At 37.6% G+C, this 22412-nt stretch overlaps 1 pseudogene; it reads right to left on the reverse strand.

Annotated features, from left to right (window-relative positions):
• Positions 1-478: 478 nt before the first annotated feature.
• LOC137083940 (uncharacterized) lies at positions 479-21727 on the reverse strand (annotated as a pseudogene).
• Between the last annotated feature and the right edge of the window lie 685 nt (positions 21728-22412).

The following is a 22412-nucleotide window of genomic DNA, read 5'->3' on the forward strand; positions in this document are numbered from 1 at the left end:
GTTCTGCTGAGATACACACCTGCATGATCTTGTGCTCATCGACTACAAATCACTGACTACAAAGTCTGTGGCCATGGTAACAAAACACTGTTTCCAACTCCAAAAAAGAGGTACGGCTAAGGCAGAAATACAACCACATTTTGTTTGATTATTTATAATGGTTTTATTTGAACTTTGAATCCTTGTGATGTATCTATTTACGGAAAGACATGTAAATCAGCTGTCACAATGGAGGACCAAGAAGTCAGAGAAAACTTGAGAAAAGTTATTTACATGAAATTTATAAAGCTTTGTTATCATTGCATTGATAAACTGGGCATCATTATAAACTCTCTCAATGTACAGATCCATCCTTGTGTAAATGGGAAAAAAAAATGCTATTAACTTTCAATTAAATGTCACTGTTGCTCACAGCTCAATAATTCCACCGTATATTAATAGCAATGACAACAATAAATATACCCAGTCATTCAGTAGTTTAGTTAAAAGTAATTTCTCTAATTGCATGTCCAGTGTGTCCTTCATTAGGTAAGAACATTGGTGGATGTTCTGGTTCTACATCAAGCTCAGTTCCATCAAAATTGTCATTAAGAGGGACATGCCACTTGGTGGTGATGTTATGCAAAACAATACAGGCAAGGATTGTGTTGCATGGGTTGTACTCTCAAGTAGTTGCACGCAAACTGTCTCCTCGGGACTCCATTTAAGCATTCAATGGCACATCTTTTTTTGCAATGTGAGGAGTGGAAGCGTGCCTGCTCAGGTGTGTTTGCAACTGGAAAAGCTAATTAGCTATATTAGGGGTCATACTATGCCATTTGGTCAGTGGGATTGAAGCTCTCTGTATAATGCACTCTCTCTTAGAATATGTGCATCATGAACAGACCCTGGCCATTACACATCACAGTTGGTTATTATTAGTTTGGCTTTGCCCACAAGTTGGATGTTGATGCTGTGCCTCCCCTTTCGATTTACATACTCCCACTCTCTTTCACAAGGTGCTTGGATATGCACAAGATGTACATTCAATAGCACCAACAGTGCTAGGCATGTTCCCCATTTGAAAAAAAAACTTGTGATTAGTCTGAGCTGACTAGTCATCCTTAGGAAAGGAAACAAATTGATTGATCAGACTGCCCAGTGCTACTGACACAGCCTTACCCACAATACTCACGGTTGCTTTTCTCACTCCCATATTGTCACCAATTATTTGGTAGAAAGTCCCACTTGTGTAAAAGTGCAGAACGATTAAGCATTGTTCCTTCACAGATAAAGCATCATTCCTTTGGGTTTGGTGTTGAGAATTCTGGCCTGACAAGATCTGCAATGTACTTAATGTCATCTCTCCAAAAGTAAAAACGTGCATACCGTTCTTCTGATGTCTATTGCTCAAGTGGTTTGGCACACTCAGCATGCACCCTTTGACAGTACCTTCTCTTACGGTAACGATGAATAATGGAGGGTGTTCGGGCTAATTTTGCCTCAGTAGTAGTAGTGTAATAGGGTTCCCAATAGGGTTAGATGGGAAGGAAGGAGACGGGAACCGGTGAACATTCAACAAACTTTAATTCAAAATAAATAAACTTAACGAAAGTTTACCGCGGACAGCCCCTCACAGACAACTGCCCGCTCACACACAACAAAACGTAAACAAAACATAACATAAAATCCAGGCCTGGTCCTCTGTCATCTTCCACTGCCTTCCCTCTCCTTTTATGCTCCCGTCACTTGGCCGAGAGACGAGATTGGTGTGGCGCGCAGCTGGCACTCATTAGCACTCGTCACTGGCCCGCTCTTACAGTCCCTTGCCCCGCTGCTTACCACATACCCCCATTGCCCCTCGCAGGCCGGGGGGCACTCCCGAGACTGCGCTCTACCCCCCCCCCCCCCCCCCCCCCCCGGGAAATACGGTGGCCGCAGCACCTGGGGGTAAGGACAGAGAGGCGAGAGAAATGGAGCCAGGAGCACAAGGAGCGACAGATCGAGAGAGGGGAGAGAGAGAAAAAAAAAATCTGGTCCTGTTCCCTGACACACTGCCGTTCGGCCCTCCGCCAGCCAAGAGGCTCTTCCTCGCGGTGCTATGCGATGGCACTGGATGCTTGGTAGACGGCTCAATCCTCCTCCAACCCCTTGCTATCTGCTCCTCCCCTAACCGGCGGACGGCAGCAGGCTCCGGCTCACGGCAAATGCGGCGACTCCTTCGCCCCCTCTCGGACGGCTGCCACCCCACCTCGACCCAGGGGCACGGCAGCGAGCTCTCTGTCCCACCTTCTTCACTCCAGCACCACCGCCTCGCACAGCCCTCGCGGTCTTCATCCATCCGCGCGACCTTCTCAGCAGCGAGGGCTCTTCGACAGCATGTCCCTCCTTCCTCCAGGGTTTCCGCACCAGTGTAATAGGGTTCTTAGATGGGAAGGAAGGAGGCGGGAATCGGCGAACATTCAACAAACTTTAATTCAAAATAAATAAACAAAACGAAAGTTTTGTAAAACCGGTAGTAAACTGTAAGCAGCCCCTCACGGATGTATGCCCGCATGTACACATAATAAAATGTTGGCCCTGCTGCTTGCCACAAGGAGGTTTCAGCTCTGCAAAGGGGGGAGAAGTGACCCAAAGAGGAAAACACAACATTTAGGAGGATATAACCAATCATGTCAATGCAATGGGTTTTGGCCAAAAGAGGACTATAAAACAAGTTATGTTGCGATGGAAAAACCTTAGGGCCAGAAAGGCCTAACTGAAGCCAAGAACCCCCAAATAGGTAACAAGCCATATAAGAAAGGTGATTTCACTGATAGGGTCTTTAATATCACAGGAGGAGAAAAATCAGAGGCTCTGCATGGCATTGAAGGCATAGAAGCAGATGGCCAAAATGACAGAGAGTAGGACTTTAGTAGCCTGATGTGGTCATACTCAATTCTAGTCAGAATGTGAGTCTGAAACTGCTCCATTGGGCTGTGATTATGGGGCATGTTTCAAACAAACCAGGAAAGACATCAATTGGATAGAACTACAGCCAATCAGAGCAATGGAGCGACGCATAAGGTTAGTTGTCAAATGTCAACAGAGCTCAACTGCACTGGCAAATGTGTTGCCAAATCTGAATTTTTTCCTGCTGTTGTTTTCCATGTCCTAACCGCGGGTTAAAGCGACCTCAATCATGTGATATGTAGATCCAGGTTTACAAATTTTAGCAGGCAACCTTGCCAATATAACACACATTTACCCCACAAACGCCATTTTTTTCCGGAGAATTCCCCTAAAAAGCTATTGGGCATTTGGACTTGTTTTGTGCTGTAGTTGGCGGGTTTTGTTGTAAAAACTTGCCAACCCTGTCTGCACGCGAGCTGGAATAGACGATCTTAGCCGGTGTTGTAAAAAAAAAAAGAATTTAAGGATAAACAAAGTACTTACCAACATGATTCTGACCAAATTTCAGAGAGAAATAGCGAAGGTGAATGCATATACGAAGTGTCTTTGATGACGTGGATGATTACGTTACTGTTTATCATCTCTCCATCCTCGTCTAAAGCCCACCCTGATAATTTGATTGTTCCAAACAGTTTCTGTTCAGGCACAATTACTCCTAAGGATCAAGTCGAGACCGAACTGCTGAGCTCAAATGTTGTGGACGGGGCTGAGTTCGGCTGGCATCCAGGCTAGGACTTCAGAAGAATGGGAGCAAAATTCTTCTGCAGAGGAAACCTTTGTGCTGGACTTCACTACAGTAACTGAGGAGGATGATAGATCCCCAGTGGATGTAATGAAGACAGTTCAAGACATACCTAGTACAAGAAAATGCAAACATTTCTCAGCCACAAACCAGGATGGTGACAGCTATGAGTTGCTTTTGAAACGAGAAACTGAAAGAGTAGTACAAAATGAACTGGGTAAGGAAAAAAAAATCTTGCTTTGTTTCGTTACTTAACATTATAACAAAATAAAGAATGTTAAAAAAAAACAATGGCTGTTTGTGGCCACAGGTATTTGCCTACCTGTTGTTCTTTGCTAAGCCAGTAAGGTACACTGTTGTTTCTATTTAAGGCTCTGGTAAACAGGATTTGGTAATCCTGAAAATCACAGTGATCCAATCATATGTTCCTTTAAGAAAAAAAAAACTGGCATAAAAGTAAGATGGATCAGGTGATCCTGGAGAGCAAAACATGTTTTTTTTTTTTTTAATCCAGATCATTTTGATCAAGATTAAATTGTACCTTGGTGAACTGTATGAAGTTATGAGTCTCTTTCCTTTTAAGATGAATTAAAATTGAATTAAATGTTAAAAGTTAAAAATGAAGTAAATGCTTCATTTTATATTATTTATTGATTTACCGTAATTCCTCAAATAAAGACCGGTGCCTTTATTTACCTGAACTGCCGATGGGAACCGGCTTTTATTTGAAGCAGGCTGTTATTAGGGGCAGGCCTGTATTTCTAATTCCATCTGTTTGAAATATAACTGCTTTAAGTAAACCGTTTTCAATTTAAAGTGATCGTTCCAGTGGACAAATATCATTGATTTATTTAAGAAACATTTGCAAAAATATCACCATATTTTTGTAACTCCGCGCACAGCTCCGCATCCGAAGATGGACGAGTTCTCAGCGAATCTAGCCGAGCATGACGTCTCATCACACCAGCCCCCAGTTTGCACATACAAATGAGGTGCTTATATTTACAAAATGAGCCTACAAAAGCAGAAATAAGCCATTTTAAATAAAGATGTTTAATCAAATAAATAAATAAATCACGACATTAAAATTTAGTGAAATTAGGAATTATTTAAGAGATCGTTAATTTAGTGCATATTTTGTTCTCATGTCACAAGTAGGCTAATAATATCAAGCCAAGGTTTACTGAGTTTTACACGATTCTTTTGTGGTGTGGTTTTTGGTGAAATGTACTAAAATAAATATCACCACCTGTGTACATTAGCCCACTTCTTCTCAATGCTTTTTCCTGTTGGTTTATAGAACAATTACTCCGAGTTGCCCTCCGCCGTTTCAAAGAATAGGACAAGGGCGAGCACGTCAAGTATAAACGGCTCGTCCGTTTGGGGAGGAGCGTGTGCAGTCAGCGGAGGCTCGCGCCGTGGAGACAGGCGAAAGTACAGTATAAACAAGGTGTGAGACGCGGCGCTGCGTGGAACTGAGCTTCGAGGCTTGTGTGTGACCACTTTAAGACATAAAAGAGACGAGAGGCTAATATGAGGTGCGTCTTAATCAGCTCCCTAGTTCAGTAGTCAGGGCACTGATCAGGACATACCAGTAAGTCAGTGGACTGACTCCCTGATCAGTGCCCTGACTACTGAACTAGGGAGCTGATTAAGGCGCGCGCATTGTGAAGATCAATATTTGTAGCCTGCCTGACACAGCATTTTCACAGACGTCGCATCGGTGCGCGTGGCATCAGGATGGTTTCGCTCCATCGTGATGTCGGTATGGCTCAACCCTACTGAACATTACGATGAACTTGAATGCACATTAAATTAACGGCATTTAGGAGATTATACACACCTTTTCCCCTGGCCTTTATTTGAGACCGGCCTTTATTTGTTCATGCTGACCATGCCCACGGCCACTAACAGAGGCCCGGCGTTTAATTGACTACAGGCTTTTATTTGAGGAAATACAGTATTTATTTTATTTCCTTCTTGAAGATTATGCTTTTGTTTGTTGTACTAAATATGCTGTTGATTATTTATTTGCTTACACATGAACCTCAAAGCATAGGCTTATATGCAAAGATATGAGGCTTTTGAAAGACTATTGATTGAAATTGTTAACCCTGGGTAATTGTAAACCGGGTTAATCTTACTTTACTGTTAAGTTTTATAAATTATAAAGTTTTACTATAAAGGTAAGAATTAAATGGTCTGCTCTTCACTCCAGTTGTTAAGTTTTCTGTCACTATATTTTTCCTCCTGAAACTACTGTTTATACAATGCACAATTGCACTGTGTGCATTGTTTCCATGACATTCCAAAGCATGTAAATATGAGGCGCATGACTGGTTGTCTGTTGCTGAGCATCTAGCGAATTACAAATGTGATTTTTTTTCCTTTACCCCGGCTTAAAAGCAGGGTTTAAAATGATGTTATCCTGGGCCCAGTTGGTCAAAAAGTTTAATCTGGATTAGAATTATCTGTATTTTGAAATTCCATGTTTTGCTATCCAGAATTGGGTAGTCCCTCATTCTTTTGTGCCAGTTTTTACAAGCAAAATTGGAGAGTAGTATGAAGCTGCAGACTCGGAGCCTGCATCTACAGTCCCGCACTCAGAGTCCCGCATTCTCAGACCCCTCGTTTTTAAGAAACAGCGCCTTCTGCCGTTCTGAAGATTGTACAACACCCTTATCCAAATAAGATGTATTATTATGGTGTTGTTTCATTTAAAGTTTTCCAAATAAATCTACACAAATTAACAATTTTGCAAACATCTTTGCATTCCCTAAAAATGTCATTGTTTTCTCTGACTAACAAAGTACCCAGTAGTTTTGTTTTTGTTTTTGTTTTTTAAATAAAAGAAAATGACTTATGGGAGATATACAATTACAGATTGAACTATCCTTTGAAAAATGTTATGTGATATTATATTGCTACAATTTTTTTTTTAAAATTCCAATTCCAATGTTTCTTTCAGGTCAACCTATGCTAATGGTCTAATTAACATACATTGCTACCATTAAAAAACCTGTTCTGGAATGCAAAGCTAAACTCAAACAAGAATAGACAAAACACCAATAATAAACAAATCTGTACAATTCAAAAATTGTATTACTAACTGTAAACTGTATTATTTACAGTACAGTTATTATTTTGCCTTATGCAATTGAAGATGCAAAGTAAAGTCACTAACACAATTCTTTCTTCCTTTTTTCTTTGCTTTGTCCTGTTTACCGCAATATGATGTTTAGGTGATAGTTAAAGTACAGACTTGTTTATTATTGGTGTTGTGTCTATTCTTGTGTGAGTTATGCTTTGCATTCCAGATATAAAAAAATATGGTTTTGTAATGTTAGCATTGCGTATAATATGTTAATTGGACCATTAGCATGTGAACCTGACAGAACCATTGAAAAAAAAAACAAAAAAAAAAAAACATTGTAGCAATATATCACATAATAGTTTTCAGAGGATAGTTTAATATGTAATTGTATTTTGTCCATCAGTAATTTTCTTTCAATTGCCCACACACCATGCGGGACTGTGGATGCAGGCTCCGAGTCTGCAGCTTCATACTGTTGAAATTGTATTATCACCCTGATCCAGATATAAACTGGGTAAAAACCAGTCTGATCTGCCGGCGATTTGATTTTGCAGAGCAACTCCAGTCTGGAAACCTGTACATTAATTTCAACTGCTTCTGTGACACTTTTGCAGGAACCAATCACAGACTGGCTTATCCACCTGGCGCGCTATTGGCAGGTTTAACACGATGACAGACAGAGAAGTGATGGGTCGTTGTCTGTTGTGGTCTGATTGGTTGAAGGACTATCCAATACAGAGTCATGAATAATGCTCGTTTATCATACCTCTTGTGCAGTAGAAAATACAGAGCAGACTCCCCTGACCAATGTTCAATTTTAAATTGAGATTAAATTTAAATTGAGATACACACCTTTTCAGATGACCAAATCTGGATTCTAGTGCTGTACGGAGCATGAGGTGAGGAGAAAAGTAGTGTCCACTCGAGAAACTTTGGATTACTTGCCAAGAACTTTTGACTGTTTTTTCTCTTATGATTGTGCCAATGTAGTTTACAAACAGTGATGAAAACACTTTACAGCTGTTTGGAGTTATTATTTTATGACACCAAAATCTTATCTTTTTTTTTTACTTTTCTGCTGTAGGCTACCGGAAGTCTTAATAGGTGTAATGTCTACTTCTAATTTATTACAGTTAACTAATATTTGTGTTTGTATATTACATGGTACAAATGTTGTTGTTTTTTGACCAGTTTTGAAGTTTTATTACATTTTTGATTGCTGAAATGTATATAGCTACTGGGCATAATCAAATACTGTTATTAAACCCTTTAAATTCTAAAGTGTTTGGCATTGATTCAGTGTTAATATTGAAGTGCTACCAGTAGCAATGCAATATAGTACCTTCCAGCAATGCTCTCACACTTATTTTTCTAATATAAGCTCTCTGCTAATTTTCATCATTAATAGAGAAGAAATGTACAGTTTTATACCATCATGCTGATAAAGCTTCTTTAGTTATTCAATCCTGGAGCCTGAACCACAGTAGTGTAACCACCCTTACATTATATGACAGAAAATATGATGCACATTTTTTTTAAAGACATCACAATAAACATTACAATTTCAAATATTTTTTATTTATAGATATTAGTATTGTACAAATTGACCTTCAAAATGTTTTTGTTCAAAAATTTCTATTTTAATTGTATCTATAATATTTGTTATTTAACTTTAATGTTTAAGTTCATTAAAAACACCACAATATAGGCTTTTTATACGTGTCCCACACCTAACATCATGTATATAACACATGGGTTTTTAATATGTTTGTGAATAATCTTATAGATAGAATCAGATAAAGAAAGAAGACAATGTAAATAAGTATAAGGAAATAATGGTATAATTAATGGTAAAAAAGTATGTTTGGAAAATATGCTAACTTTACTACATATCCACATTTCCACATTCAGTTTAGTTTAGTTTACTTTAGTTTATAAAGCATATTTAAAACAACATATGTTGAAACCATAAGCCGTAAAAAAAAAAGGTTGACGTGACTTCATCCGTTTCTGCTGGCCAGAGTTGAAGCATTCAGATGCCCCCGCACGGCGCTGGCGTTTTGGGACCAGAGTCTGCGCTGTAGTGATTTCGGGACCGGAGTCTGTGCAGTAGAGACCAGGAAGTACAGCCGAGCTATCAAAAGCCCGCCCATACTCTCACAGATGCAGAACAATTAATTATGTTGGTGTGAAATAAACAGTTCAATGTAGAAATTAAAGCTAAAGCTCCAATCTGGCCCCAAAAATCCCGAAAAAAGTATGTTAGTGCCTCAGTGACAACTTTACTCAGAGAAGCCGTAGATCTCAGCTGTCAATTATAAAGTCACACACCCGTTTTTATAGCATCAAATAACTAAAACAAAACTTATTTAAAAAACGAACACTTAAAATGAATCATCGTGATGATAACTGCCTTCAATGAACTAACTTTGGGGGAAAAATATTGTAGTGTACTATGTGTAATTTGTTTGTTTAGTTTGCCTCGCTATACAAACACAGAAATATAAATGAACTAAAAATAAAAACAAATCCCCCCAAAAAGGATATATGACAAATGCACAGCCTCAATTAAAACATAAAGAATACAACTATGTCTTCAAGTAGGATTTAAACAGAAACAGAAGTGAAAGATCTAATGTGACAGGGAGAACTATTCCAGTGCATAAGAGCATCCACGAGAAAGTCTGGTCACCTTTAGCCTTAAAACATTTAGGAGGAACTGAGAGTCGTAATGACTGGATGATCAAAGGGATCTAGAAGCAGTGTACAGGGTGAGAATATCACAAATAGGAGCAAGCCCATTAAAAGCTTTAGAAAATTAAAAGCATTGATAAACAGTGAAGAAAAAAGAGCACAGGTGTGATGTGCAATTATTATTATTATTATTATTATTATTTTTAGTGCCAGTCAGTTATACGGTGCGTTTTTTTACCAACTGCAAACAACTTTTGGCTGTTTTAGGCAAACCCAGATTGAGCCAATTACAATAGTCTGCCCCACTTTATATTAAGTGGCCTTAAGTACTATGCACTTACATCCAAAAATATGTACAATGTACTTACTGTGTTCAAATTGTATTGCAAAACACCTTTGCTGATATTGAGGTGGATACGGGTATAGTTAGGGACAGGTGTGGTGGTGTGGGTCAGTTTAAGGGTAGGGTTAGGTGTAAGGGAAGTGCCAACTGTGTAATTACAAATGTAACTACAGAAATTAATCACAGACGTAATTACATGCAGGTATTTTTTTTAAAATTTATGTACATTTTGTAAAAACACACATGTACACAATAAATGCATTGTATTAAATGATTAATTACAATGTTAGTACATAGTAGTTAAGGCCACCTAATATAAAGTGGGTCCCAATAGTTATAATATATAAAGAAAAGAGGACCCAAAATGAAACCATGGGAAACACCATAAGAGATTTGAGCAAAGGATGAAAAGCACTTACTGAGAAAACTATCTTTTGTTGAGTTAAGAGGCACACAACTCTACAGGCCCCTGGAACTATAATGATCTACTGTGTCAAATGTTGCACTTTAATCAAGCTTAAAATACAGCAAAAGCCTGAGTCAAGAGTGAGTAAAATATAATTGGGAACAGTCAACAAAGCAGACTCAGTGCTGTGCAGTTCCCTGAAACTGGTATGAAATTTATCAAAAATGCTAAAAGTATTCAATTTTGAAGAAATCTGAGAATAAACATCTTTTTCCAAGACTTTTAAAAATGAAGATAGTTTGGAAATGAGTCTGTAATTAATGACATGCTGATCAATATGATGCTATTTTAAAAGTGGTAGGCACCACTAGAGAACTATTAATAATGGGTTCAAAGCTGGAAAAGCCTCTTTAAAAATGTGAAAAGGCAGAAGATTAGAAGGGTAGAAAGACTTCATGATAGAAACAGTATTAAAGAGCTGTGAAGGTGACACTGGTTAAAGGGTTACTTCAGCGATTAGCATTAAGCTTTGTATCAGTAGAAACCCAGTAGTATATTCAAATGATCGTACTTTATCGTACGATATTATCGTACCCCTCGTATCCCCCTGAGACGAGAGAATTATGCATATTATTTCTGAAAAAAATTCCTGAAAAAAGGAATTCAACTTTTTTTTTTTTTTTTTTTTTTATTAATTCCCATTTTAGTTAAGTTTCCATAGGCATGATCTGAAAACATGCCAGACTGAACAAGCGGCATGAATGACTGACGCACTGACCGTAGCTCTGCTCAGCTCTTCGCTCTCGTGATGAATGAAATCGGACTCCTGCGACGTTTGTGCAGTGACTTTCGTTCGGCTCACTCACACTTTATTGAACAGACACGTTCAGTTTTTAATTTGTAGTGTCTATTCTCTAACTGAACTAAATTATTTTTATTACTAAAAATATCAAAACGACGGTGGGGGCGGTGTCTAGTGATGGGTGTATCAATATGAAGTATTAATATCGATACTGATGTGAGCTTCGAAAAGCATCAATACTCAAATAAAAATATCAATACTAAGGTGCTTTTTTTAACCAGTAATTTTAGTTTATTTAAAAATAGCATTTCATGCACACAATACGAATAATGTTGCTGAATATTATTGTAGTATAGGACTATTTTCCTACACTGTAAAAATGTTTTGTTGGCTTAACTTAAAGTAAGTAACCTGGTTGCCTTAAAAATTTTAGTTTATTGAAATAAAGATTTTGAGTTGATACAATGAAGGAAATTTGTTTAATAAATAGAAACTCTTATTGTATCTGAACCACATCGCTCAACAGCCAGAGGACGTGAGGCTGAGAGCCTCAGTAATGCCAATATCTTCAAGTGCTTCGTCAATATCTGCCTAGGAAATCGCCTAGTCATAATCTGCATCGCTATTTGTACTTGTTGTGAATACGCAGGCCACAAGAAGTAATTAGGTGTTTTTTTTTTTTTAAATCACTTTTACTCTAGTTGGCAACATAGGATTTAATTTATTATGCTAAGCTAAGCTAGCGGCGACCCAGCCAAATAAAACAATGCATGCACTGAGACAAAAAATACATTTGCCCACATAGGAAAGAAGTTGAATAAGCCCTATTTCTAAAAACAGTGGAGTGTTCCTTTTAATGTTGATATTGATCATGTTCTATTCTGTAACAAAATAAGTGGTATCGCCCATCCCTAGTGGTGTCTTGGTGGGCAAGTGATAACCAGTAGCGGTGGCTTTGGGAGTGGCCTCGTTGGGCAGTGAAGCAAGTGCATGAGTTGTTGTCTTTCATCCACATCAGACAAAAATACATTTTATTTTCTCAGTCTAGAAGGCAAAATTAATTTCACATTTCTACTACATAAATTACTACATTACACATTTATCTTCCCAGCGCTGAAGTACCCCTTTAAAAAAGAGAAAGAAGCCTTTGTCAAGGAGGCCTTTCTTGGAGAAGAACTATGTTACCTTAGCACAAAAAATAAAATGTGTTAAAAAAAAACTGATAAAACTTATCACACAGGTCTGTAGAAATCTCGAATGGAGCACTAGGAGATTGATTTTGAATGGCAGATATTACTCTAAAGCATTAGTCCTCAGGTCTCTCTCGGGTCTCATCAAATCAGATGCAAGAAGATACTGAGAAGGCAAATTGCAGCTGTAAGTCATAAGAAAAAGAGAGTTATTTGAACTGTGTGCACTGTGAAAACAATATAATATTATTGTTGAATAAATTGTGATTTAACATATCATTGGAAAACGTTTGAGAAATGTATTTACCAGGACTCAAAAGGCTGATGATTGTGATGCTGGCATTTGATTTAGCTGCAGTACTAGCGGTGGTTCTAGTTGTGGTCTTAGCTGTTGTGCTAGCTGTGGTGCTAGCTGTGGCGCTGGTTGTGGTGCTATCTGTGGTGCTAGCTGTGGCGCTGGTTGTGGTGCTATCTGTGGTGCTAGCTGTGGCGCTGGTTGTGGTGCTAGCTGTGGTGCTGGTTGTGGTGCTAGCTGTGGTGCTGGTTGTGGTGCTAGCTGTGGTGCTGGTTGTGGTGCTAGCTGGGGTGCTTACAACATTAGTAGAATTGACATCAGCTAGATTGACCAGAACAGAGGACTCAAGTACACTTGTTGGTGCTCCCAGCTCAGTTCCTTTAAAACAAATTGCAAAATGGCAGTCTAATCAACTCAAAGTTTAAGCATGTACAGTTGGGACCAAAAGTCTGAGGACACTTCACAGGTTCACTCCTACAAATGATCAGATTGCAAATCCGTTGGTTAAGTAGTAGCTACAGCATAAATCAGTAAAGTAGTATATATATGGCATGCTGTCCAAGTAGAGGGATCTGAGCTCGGCATTTTGACCTGAACCCAATGAGCAAAACAATGGTACATCTATCCAGTGTTGTGCAAGTTACTTCCAAACTGTAATATATTATAGATTACTTATTACTGCTTTTTAAAAGTAATTCATTACATTACAATATTACTGTCTCAGAATTGTAATGCGTTACATTACTCCTGTATTACTTTTGAGTTACTTTCACCAAAATAACTTCAGAAGTAGCTCTTAACATTCTAAAATGTAGGCAGAGAGCATTTTATATCCAGTAGAAGGCGATATGATGAAGAATAATGACATGGGCCATCCAGGCTAACAATAGAGAATTGGCAAAAAAGTGAATGCTCAAGACAATGCAAGAAATCATGACGATCTAACTCTGTTATGAGTAGGCTATTATTTTAGAGGTAAAGTGATTATCTGGCAATATCTGGGAAATAGCTTCTGTTCATAGACACAACAGAACTGTGTAAACTTTTAAGTTATGACAATATGCGAATTTGTTCTTTTCTTATTGTTGCGACATAGTTGCGAGATAGTTATTTCGGTTTTAGAAAAAGGTTGTATTTGACAGCATTTGCATTTGACGAGCCTACGTTATGTCCTTATCTCTGATAAACTAAGCAATGCGCATCCATCTCGCGAATGTACAGTAGGGATGAGTACGGTGGGGACATTTTCCCACCGGTTAATCAAAGTGTGATGACATCACCGGTATCTGGGCTTTTACATCACTATTCTATTTAACCGAAAGGAACACTGTGCACTGCCGCTTGGGCATTAATAACGGGAGCGGATGCAAAGCGAGTGCTTTCAATGAATTCTTATAAAAGTTAACTTTCCATATGAACTGAAAACGCGCCAGTGCGCGCGCACAGTGAATGACAGCTCGTTAGTAAATGCGCGCTCTGTGCGGACGAGCAGATTTTAGTTTTGGTTTAAAATTAGCCTATTATTCTTAATGAAATACACAACACAATGACAAACCCCCTTTAATAGGCGCTTTTACATTTCACTTTGAAACCAAATCTTCGGCGATCATCTGTCAGCTCAAGATCACATGTTCGGCTCATGCAGCAGACACCTTCCGTTTTTATTTGAACGGCATGTTCTCTAACTGAACTAAATTACTTTATTACTATAAAAAAAATCTAAACGACGGTGTCACGGTGTGCAGTAGTCTTATTCTGTCATCTTCACCTAAGTGTTGTTTATAGGCATTAGGCCTATAGTTTGGCTCAGCAGCGCGCGCCTCGTCTCTCGTCCGTCCTTCGACGTGCTTGTCGTTGTGCTATTCTTTGAAACAACAGAGCCTTTAAACCTTCTTTAGCCACTTTTCCGAGACACCCCTCGCTGCAGCCTGTAGCACGATGACGTTGCTGGACCAGATCCAATACGTACTGGATGGTGGATCGTTATGGCGATGTCATTCATACAGATCTCTGAGTTAATTTATAATGCGTATGCGCTAGTCATAATGTATGATCATTATTGTATATAGATGATGTTCTAAACTGTGTAGTTGTAGAACTGATAAATAGTATTAAGTAATTATTGATTAATAAATCTTTTCATAAATGTGATGCTTAAATTATCCTAGTTTCGCTGTGCATGCAATACAAAAAAAAAAAATGTTATATATTCTGATCATACTTGCTGTTGAGTGGAAGGAAAAATTAGTCAAGTAATTGTCTGTAATTTTAATCCTCAATGCAACACGATCTGTAAAGAACTTTAAAATACCAGTAGCCGACACATTCAAGGGACAATGCCAAACGTGTGTCCTGATGGCGTGAGCATGTTATTAATCATTATTTTTGAGCGAGCGGTTTGAGTATTTATCTATCCAGCAAACTCTCCTGTGCATTCAATGATGTCCCCAAAACTCTTCTGCGCATGCGGATATGACGTTATCGAATTGTGAATGAAACCACCGCGCATGCGCGTCCAGTACGTGTTGGATCTGATCCAGTACGTCATCGTGCTACAGGCTGCAGCAAGGACTTCTTGATGGACTGCATTTATAATGGACTGCATTTATATAGCGCTTTTATCCAAAGCGCTTTACATTTTTGCCTCACATTCACCCATTCATACACCGACGGCGATGTCAGCCATGTAAGGCGCCATCCAGCTCGTCGGGAGCAGCTGGGGTTAGGTGTCTTGCTCATGGACACCTCGACACTTGGTCAAGTGGAACCGGGGATTGAACCACCAACCTTCTGGTTTGCAGACAACCTACATGAACCACTGAGCCACTGCCGCCCCAGTAAATCACTGGGTGTTTAGCTTTTGACTTTTCCACTGGCCAGCGCGAGCACAGAGGCTGAAATCATGCCTGCGGCACTTCTGTAAAATCTGCAATAAACGCGTAGGCCTTCACTGGACTATATCACACAATATCCAAATGTAAACCAGCAAGAGGGAGATGAATTGAAGTACTGAATTGAAGGAAAATGAAGTAAATCGCTATACAAAAATATATCAGAAGCTGTCATTTAGTATTTAATTACTAACCTGGACACCACACGCGGCTATTGAACGCCACGAACAGATAATAACTTGCATTTTTCATGCGTTAATGCATGGCGTCTTTTTTTCCTTTTCCTTTTTCGTTTTATTGTATTTGGGGGGGGGGGGGGGGTAACGCAAGCGTTACTGGAAATGTACCGAGTAAAATATTACTGAAAATTGATTAGTAATGCCTTACACTACTACGTTACAGCAAAATGTAATAAGTTACTGTAATGTATTACTTTTGTAATGCGTTACTCCCAACACTGCATCTATCTTATTATGTCTGTGTTTTTTGTTTTGATTGCATGTTTTTTAAGATCCAAGTGCCCTGTCCACACGAACACCGGTATTTTCAAAACCGCAGCTTTTTCTTAGCGGTTTGGCCATTATTTCGTCCACATGTGAACGCAGTATCCAGTCACTGAAACCAAGTTTTTTGAGGTTTACATTTTTAGAAACTTCAGGGTTAGGTTGCAGTGTTGTCATGTAGACAGTGAAATGGGAGATTTTGGCTTGTGACGTTGTAGTGCGAACGGTTACCTCCTTAGTTTGACATCAGATTTGCACGGCTATCTCCTTTGTTTGTTTGTGTCTGGTCTGGACGTAGAATCCATTAAATAATTATTAAGTTATGTTCGATATGCTCAAGCAACAAGGGGATCTTCAGACTGACATAAAGAAGAGATTGCGAACGCATCTCTCTCTCTCTCTCTCTCTCTCTCTCTCTCTCTCTCTCTCTCTCTCTCTCTCTTTCTCTTTCAGTTCTCTGTCTCTCTCTTTTAATAATTAATTTAAATAAATGTGGTAATTTGTTCATATAAAAACATTTTGATGGCTCTACTTTATTTAAAGCGACGGTGTGCTAGAAATAACGAGACGTAGGAAACAACCATAGAAAACAACCTCCGCTTCGCGTCGGGCGGTTCTTCGCCTCTACGCCGTGCATTAAAATCCTTTAATGCATGGCTAGCCGTGGATTATCCCTTACATATAAGTCGCACCTGACTATAAGTTGCAGGACCAGCCAAACTATGGAAAAAAGTGTGACTTATAGTCCGGAAAATACGGTATGTGTGGAATAGTCTTAAATAAGGTGACTCTGCAGCTTTAAAAAAAAAAAATCATTGAAAGAAAAAAAACTACTCTTTTATTCTTCAAGATAAACTTTCACTTAAATGCTTTGTAGTTTCATGGAAAAATAATTGAGATTTATAGAAAAGGCTAGCGTAGAAATCTAGACGCCTTAGAGACAGCAAATCTAATCTAGTCTAGCAACTCTCAATACAGTTTTGAGCTGCAAAAAAACCAAACTCTGGTCAGGCCAATCACATCGTGTATAGAGTCAGTGGGTGGGGCTTAACAAAGTCATGGCAGAGTTGCGCTTGCATGCTACTAGTAAACACAGAAACTGGCGAACGGCGGTCTTTCGAATCAGCTTTGACCGCGACTCTGGAAGACTTGGAGTTAAACTTTTCTCTGAGAAAAAGAACAAAGAACGGCACTGAAGTCATTCTTAAAAAGGGAAGATGTGTTCTGAGTTTTGCCGACCAGATACGCTGAAAGTTTAATCTATCAACTAGCTCCGCATCTTTGTTCCGCATTTTTTTTTTTAAATCTCCTTTTTCTTTTAAAATCTTCATATGTTTTCTCCTTTCTCAAATCAAGCTGTTCGAGCATGTGGCGTTACACAGTCGGCTGCCCCTCCCACGATCACTAACTAACAGCAGCTCAACAAAGACCCGCCCTGAGCGAGCTATAATCATAGTCAGTTCGCCATTGCTGAAACGCTGAAGCAGAATGGCATAAATAATTGTTGTGTTGTTTATGGGTGTAATAATGAACACAGCAGTAATTTTGTTGTTCCTAAATCCGAACCACTAAAGATGCACTGGCAATGTGACAATGTGTTAACCAACCATTCAGAAACGTCCTGTTCGAGCCTTAATTGTTGAATTTGGTTGGTGCTGTTATCTTGTTCCGGGTCCGACTCCGGTTCAAATTGATAAAGTTGCACAGATGTGTCCTCAGAGACTCCTGTTGCCATTCTTTCCCCTCAACTGTTGTCAAAGCAACACACATGTTGTGTCAAAATGCCCCACAGAACAGAGGGGTGCGGGGTGAGCAAAGCTCATTATCATTTAAAGTCGCATGCACTGGAATGGCTTGCTGAAAACAGAGCTGTTTTTGACCAGTGTTTCATACAATACTAATGAGAAATTTTTATAATAATAATAATAATAATAATAATAATAATAATAATAATAATAATAATAATAATAATAATATATTTATTCTTTATAGCGCCTTTAAAAGCAGGTTTCTCAAAGCACTTTACAGACAAGCATAACAGCAAATGAATAAACACAATGTAAGTACAAGAAAATAAACGCATAAAATCAAGTTCATGTAAAAGCAATCCTAAAATAAAAATGTTTTAAGAAGAGATTTAAAAGTAATTTGCTTCCCTGATATTGGCCGGGAGAGAATTTCAGAGCTTAGGAGCATAGACAGAAAATGCTTGGTCACCCCACGTATGATTAAAGTATTATTAAAGTATATTACAAAGTTTTCATTTAGATACTAAAGAATCATATTAACTTGTACAAAAATGGCATTATATGACCCCTTTAAGATTTCAGAGAACCCAAAGGAAAATAGGCTGGTGCTAGTCAGATTTTAAAAACTTGAACTGTGGGATAGCTTATAGTTATAATGACATCAGATTTCTTAAAGTAGGCCAAATGTTATCTTTTAAAGGTTGTTGTCCTTTTTGTCTTTTTTTATTTTTATTGTCATTGATTGTGTTAAACTGTAAAATAAAAAGCATTTACTCAGCTGCTGGAAAGGTGTCATTTATATTTTAAAAGGTTTTCCCCGAGCTTTGAAATGGTCAGGAATTTGTTGAGGGACCATTGAAGTTTAACTAAAATATTAATTTAGTTTCAACATGAAGGTGACTTAGAATCAACATCACATTGTAACATTGATTAAACGATATTACCAAATAAGTTTTTTTTCTTTTTCTTTCTTCAATTTTGATTCAAAAGCAGTGATGTAGAATCGACATCAAAGTGTAAATGTCTTAGACATTTGGATCCCACTGTATTTGTATGTCAGATCTTTTTATGAAATATATTTATTTCATCATTAGCTATATCTTATAACAACCTATAATGTGTTTGAAATATGAACAAACTCACCATTGGTTAAACCCTTCAAGATGTCAAGGAATATGGGTATGTGGGTATTAGCAATGTTGCTGATGTCGAAATATGCGTCGTTGACATTTTGTAGCGGCCCTATGACATTTCCATTAATGGGGATACTGAAAACACACTGAATCAAGTTTGGTTGTATCTGATGCTGGATAATGCGTTCATTAGACTGAAAAAAAGGGATATTGATTCATATATCAAAATCTGATCATTTGATACTTTTGAATTCTTGTAAAAACAATATTCTCACAAATATTATCCTTACTGTATTTGTGATCTCCAATGTATTGTTCTGGAGCATTGTAGTTTTGAAGAAAACCGTGCCATTATTATTGCCACAGACATAGACGGAATTGTGACCCTGAAAAAAACACACAAATACAGTAAGGAGGGATGAAAGGAGAATGATAATGTTGTCATCTGTAAAAAGAAAATTTTCCGTTTTGAAAATGGCAAAGTGCATCAATGTTGTGTAAACATTCTGTAAACTATAGGAAATTAACACAGAAACTGGGAACATCTAAAACTAAACCAAAACGGTCTCACACTCTCGCACATTCTCTGCGGTCGAAGGTTGTATCTTTGGCTCTGGGCCTGGCTGGGTTCTGAATCGGGGCTATACGCCCCTCCAACTCAGTCTGGGGGTGTTTGGGAGGTTGATGGTCAGAACCAGAACAGGTTCTTTAGAGTCTCGTCATCAAGTGGACTGGTGACAGCAAGACGGAAAAAACTTTGCCCGTTCAACCATATTAGGCAGTCTAATCATCTGTCATAGTTGGTTTGCAGGCAGACCGATGAATGCAGTTCAGAACGTTTCATATCAGTAAAATTCAAAACAGGCGGACAGACACATTTTTTTAAATGTTCTTTTCTTCCAAGAAAGGAAGGGCTCACCATATTCATTTGATCAATACTATAACAACAGTACATACATTTTTTAAAATTGTTTAAAAATATTTTTTTTATTAAAAAAAAATGAAAATAACTGTTTTCGTAATATATTTAAAAAAAAATTTTTTCCCTGTGATGATAAACCTGAATTTTAGCGAAGAACCCAATCCCATAAAAGCACTGATGGAAGTAGAAATTTCTACACGTGATCTATATTGACAAATTGCATATTAAAGAACACAGACCATTTCCATAATGATGAAATTCCAGATAATTTCCATAAGGACCAACACAATCCACTAAGGGAAGCACAAATTAGCATAGAGTAGTTGGAAATAAGCAAATAAAAAAAAATGTGCTTGATATGCTCGGATAATTATTATTAACTATTGCAGCCATGTCAAATGCAAAATGGGTTAAGACAAGTTTAAGTCAGGATTTTTGGCAGTAAATTGACTACTGCAAAACAAGTTAATCATGGTGATTCATTTATATAATCTCCTCCCATATATATTGCATCTAAAAGAGAAACTTCTAAAGGCTTATGCAATTCAGTTGCAAAAACAAATTATAAAAACCCTGTCCCCACCTTTTCATTGCAAATTTTTCACTGGTCGTCTTTAGGAAATCCTGACAAATCCTCTTTTTTTTCACCAAATGAGGGTTTGCATTGATGCAAGGTGTTAATCTGGCCCTAATGTGTTGCTCATTGTTATTAATTATTGGTGCTGCTCAATTAGTTGTGGTTTATTCTGTTAAAGTGGGAACGCCCCCACGCGGCCTCCCCACTGTTCTGCGCCCCCTCAGAGGTCCCACCCTTCGGGCTTTTGGTGCTCGAGCACCTCAGCCAGTTGGGGCTTCAGGTCAACTGGGAGAAGAGTAAACCCTGCCAGAGGCAGAGGTTTCCTTTTCCCGGTTTGGAGCTGGATTCAGTCGCCATGACAGTGCAGTCATATACGCAGTCACAGCATATAGTCCAAATATATTAACTAATATAAAATGTCTAGTATATAATTTCTAATATATAAGGTTGATTTTCAGCATGGTTTATTAATACATTTTCATATTTATTTTGGCTTGTCTATTTCATTTAAAGCTAAAACATGTTTGTACTCTGATTTTTCTTTAACAGGTAAAAAAAAAAAACGTTGTCAGAGTTGAAGCGTACCTTGGTATGAATTAAAAAATCTAACAACATAAAAACTCTTCATATTTTTCATATTTGGTTTATAATTTATGTAATTTTCTCTGAAAACTAACATAACTCTATAACTTCTGTTCCACCGAAAAGTTAAACAGCGTTTTCCCCCCACTCTATCCTAATGATTCTTATCAATGTTGTTGATCTTTGATTAATAGAACAGTATTTACTTATGCTGAAAAATAAATATTTTGTAAATGTCTTTAGTGTTATGTTTAATCAATTTAATGTGTTGCTGAATAAAGCTAAATTTAAGGTGTAAAAGTCTCTAATGTAATGTAAATAATGTAAATTACTTTAAACAAATTAAACATGTACGTTTTTTGCTTTAAAGAAGCATGGCCCACAGAGGCATTAAAGCATGACTGTTTGTTAAATGTGCTTTGCATACCTGAGACACATTAGATGTGTTTCCAATCACTAAAGCGATGTAACCAGAAGAGTTTCCGCTGAGCTCAACAGTGAGGCTGATGTTGGATAAGGCAACTGAGGTGAAGTAACACTGAGAGCTTCCTGAAGGATCACATCCTTTAGGGTTGTCCACGCATAGTTTGGTTTTTCCACAATCATTGCGGGTGATATTGGACTATGAATAAAATAAAATAAACATTCAGAAAGAAAAAGCCAGGGATGCCTTTTTCAACATGAAAATCCTAAACTGATTTCCTCCATCATTGTTTAGAAGGAAAATCATATTTTCTAAATCAATTAAGCTAATTGTAAAAAAAAGAGTACATGGTATTCTTACAGTCACATTTTTTGTTGGTGATTCAGCCTTAATGCAAGACACTGCACAGCAAATCACGCAAACCACTAAAAACATCAGCTTACTCTCCATATCTGGGAAAGGAAAAAAATGAATATAATTAAATGAATCTGATAAATCTGATATCATGCATATGCCTATTTATTCATGGAATATTTAAACAACAAATAAAAACATTTTTATATTTAAACTAAATGTTGTGAATAATAAGTAAATACTATATTACAAGCAAGTATTTTTCACTCAACAATTAGAAAATTAGTTCAGGGTAGGGATCTGATTCAAAATCTAACTTAAAATAAAGCTTTGGGGTTCTGGAATAATTCAATTAAAGACACAAGATACTTTCTTAAGTTCTAATTCTGGAATTTTGTACATTTTATATCTCAAATGCTGGTAATTCAATTTATGAAAACAAAAATGTCTTATATATTAATTATACTGTAATTCATTTTATGTTTATTAGTAAATTAAATTGCAAAAAACAAAAATGCAGTGTACTATTCACCACACTACAAAAAATCTGTAAGTACACTTAACTTAATTTAGTGTGTTTATTCAATTGATTTGTCCAAAGTATTTGTACTGACAAAGTAAAAAAGTTATATATATAAGTTCAAATTCAAAAATTCAAATAAAATCTTATTTGATATGATTAATCATAGTTGTAAACTTTACATATGATATGTTTATTTTACATTACCTATCTGTAGATGTGTCTTTACTAGTAGATATGTTGATCTTCACTCCCTTGGAA

The sequence above is a fragment of the Pseudorasbora parva genome, chromosome 7 (assembly GCF_024679245.1).
Source record: "Pseudorasbora parva isolate DD20220531a chromosome 7, ASM2467924v1, whole genome shotgun sequence".
In the NCBI taxonomy this organism is placed as follows: domain Eukaryota; kingdom Metazoa; phylum Chordata; class Actinopteri; order Cypriniformes; family Gobionidae; genus Pseudorasbora; species Pseudorasbora parva.